Raw genomic sequence first — 3,219 nt, forward strand, 5'->3', positions numbered from 1 at the left:
ACAGTGGAACCATGGGCCCTGTGTGTCACAAATGTGGGAAATCAGCCACACTGTAGGCTCCAAAGAAAGCAGTCAGCATCCCGTCCTCTGCTAAGCTCTTGGGGGCTCAGAAGAGTGCCAAGCACTGCAATCACCAAGCGGGTAGGGCGGCGTCTCCGGGAGATTCCAGGTTTTGAACTGTGCATGACCTCACGTGTACTCACAGCACCTCTACAGAGAGGCCCAGACATGTATTTTCTTCTTACGTGCTTACTCTGAGCCAGGCAACAGTCTAAGTGCTTTCACAGTATTAACCTGGCCACTGTTGAAGAGAACCCTGTGAGTGTGCTACCGTTATTAACCCCATCTCCGGATCAGGGAAACCAAGGCAAAGAAGCATGTTTAATAAACTTACTGAAAGTAACACAGGTAATACATGCCAGAGTTTGGATTCAGACCCAGGTCTTGCAATCTTAACCACTCGGGAATACTATCCCAAGGCTCATACAAGGTATCTAAGACCCATAGTGCAGCCTAGGGACCTGCCCAGGCTGCGCTCAGGCAGAATCTTAGCTGTCCCGCACCGAGCACCTCTTGTGGGTCAGATGCTTCCCTGTCCTAACACTGCAAGGCAGGTATTTTACAGATGAAAAGGCACAAAGCAACACGGAGTAGCCGAGTGTCTGGGTGGCAGCCAGTAAGCAAGCAGGCACCGCTTAATCTAAGTTTCTTAAAACCCCAAGCTCATGCCCTTTCTCTACACCCCGACCTCCCGGAACAGGGTCCTCACTTCCAAGATGGCATTGCTTTCCCTGTACCCAGCGGCACACCCCCACCCCCACCTCGGGCACCGCCAGCGCGGGAGCCGCACCGCTCCTGTTGGGATGTCAGTTTCCCCCATGGGGTTGGGGGTCCCTGGCGAGCAAGAATCTGGAAAGAGCCACGGTGTCTAAACAGAGGCTGGCCCGCCGGCGACCTTCACCACCAGATTTGCGCTCGGGAGTAAAGCAACTCCCTGGCAAAGGGAGGTCTGGACAGGCCAGCCCCGCGGAGAGCGCACGGTGTCCACTTCCCTGGCCTGGGGGATCCACCCTGAGCGCTGGGAAGAGATCCAACTCTTACCGCCTCCAAAACGGCGCGGGCGGCCTCCCGGCGGCGGAAGACGCCGGAGCTAGGCAGGTCCCGCACCACCGGGTGCAGCACGGGCTCGGCACGGGCACGACGCGCTCGCGGCCCAGCTGCCGCCACCCCAGGCCGTCCTGCCGTTCCCACGGGAGCTGCCACAGCCGGCAGAGCGGGTCGCCGGAGAACTCGGCCAGGCGCGGGCGCGGAGCCTCCGGGCAAGCATCCAGCAGTGCCAGCAGAGCGCTCCGGGTGTCGGGGCTGTCGCGGGGGTCGCAGAGAAGGAAGCCGTGCTGCAGGCCCCCCGCCCCGCCGCCCGGTTGGTATCACAGCAGGCGGCGCAGCTGGCACCGCCGGAAGGGGCCGCGCCGCAGCTGGTGCAGCAAGCGCTGGTGCAGCCGGGCCGCGCAGCCCGCGCTCCCGGCCACCGGCACGCTCAGAGAATAGCTGCGGCCCGGGGGGGCCCAGGAGCGCGGCCACGCCGGGGTCGGGGCGCGCGCCCAGGGCCTCGTTTCCCACTGCGAAGTGAGCCAGGGTGCAGCCGGGCAGCTCCAGCGCGAAGCAGCGCGGCGGCGCCATGGCCCGACCGCAGGCCCCGCGCCGCAGCCCCGAGAGACGCGCGAGCAGCAGTGGGGCGCGCGGGCGGCGGCCAAAGACCATGGGCGCCTCCCGGTCCCGCCCCGCGCGTCGAAAACGAAACCCGGGACTCGGCGGGCGGCGCCGCGGGGAAAAGCGAAAGCGAAGCGGCGGCGGCGGCGGCGGCGGGGGCGGCGGCGGGAGGCGGGCAGGGCCCTGGATGGGGCGCCCTCCCCGGCCTCCGCTTCCACCTCCGCCTAGCCGGGAGGTCGCACCGGGAGCAGGCAGCCGCCGGGAGGGGATTCCCGCAGGGGCCGGGCCGCAGGCTGCCGCCGATGGGGACCCGCGCTGCGATCGATGGGGAGCGGGCAGGGGGTGCCAGGCCCCGTTTGAATAATTCCTGGGAGTGTGTGTGTGTGTGTGTGTGTGTGTGTGTGTCTCACCTGCGCCACCACGCTCACCGGCTCTTGCTCGCTCTCTGGTACCGCCGACGCCTCACCTGGGCTCGCCTTGCGGGCCTCGCAGACGCGGCCGCTCGCGACCCCAGCCCTGCGCCCCGAGCGCCCTCCCTGCCCGCGCCCGGACTCCAGGCCTGGGAGCCGCTGGAGCGTTTTCACCCCGCTTTGCACACGAACTCTTTTGGAATTAACCCCTCCTTTTGCTGACTCTCAAACTGAGAAGTGTCCCCAGACTGGCACCTCTAAGTTGACTTACGCCAAATTAAAGTCGTGCACGCAGGTCCAATGAGACAGCAGCTTGATGGCCTGGAAGCGCCTTATCAGCCAGCAGCCGGCGTCAGATGTATTGCTGCCTTTGTATAGTAAAGCAGCATTGACAAGATTATTTGGGTGTTTTATTTTTACTCATTGACTGATATCTTTGAAAATGATTGTCCAGCAGACCCAAAAGTTAGAATTGAAACAAAGATGGAAAACATTAGATAAACTGAAAGCATATAGTTATGATTTCATCAAATGTGCATTTAGCGTGGGATTAAGTTTAATTCTGAAAGGAAAACCCTTTATGATAGACATGAACTATTACAGATATGTGGTTGAAGTATGGTTAATAGGCAAGGAATAATTCTGAGATTAAGATGTTTTTAGCTCTTTGAGAACAGGATCATTTTTATACTCTGTGAGCAATTTGACTTTTGGACATTTAGGGAGCAGAGATGTTGTCACCTGTGTGGAACATAAGAAAATAGGAAAAGAACAAAGTCCTTTTTGTTCCTTAGGACAGGATTGCATCCTCCCGTGAGCCTTTCTTGACTTTTTTTCCATGACCCCCCCCAATCATATCTGCTCTTAATTTAAGTTTTCCTCTCCATTTTCACTCACCCTCCTCCCTACCAGAAGACTGTGAAATTAGTGACACTGCAGGATCTGGTCTCGCTCAATGTTAACTGGGAGTCGAAGATTGAAGATACAATGTCTTCATTCATGAAGTGAAAAAAATCTCTGTTATATTTTTGAGCTCCAACTTCAAATTCCCAGGACAGAGAATCTGATGGACCCAGCTTGGGTGCATTTTTAGATTGAA

The 3,219-nt window shown here is 58.6% G+C and overlaps 1 pseudogene; it reads right to left on the reverse strand.

Moving 5' to 3' along the window:
- Window positions 1-6: 6 nt before the first annotated feature.
- Window positions 7-1,856, reverse strand: LOC114904396 (annotated as a pseudogene).
- Between the last annotated feature and the right edge of the window lie 1,363 nt (window positions 1,857-3,219).

The sequence above is a fragment of the Monodon monoceros genome, unplaced genomic scaffold, assembly GCF_005190385.1.
Source record: "Monodon monoceros isolate NGI ecotype Baffin Bay Population unplaced genomic scaffold, NGI_Narwhal_1 Contig3319_ctg1, whole genome shotgun sequence".
Lineage (NCBI taxonomy): Eukaryota > Metazoa > Chordata > Mammalia > Artiodactyla > Monodontidae > Monodon > Monodon monoceros.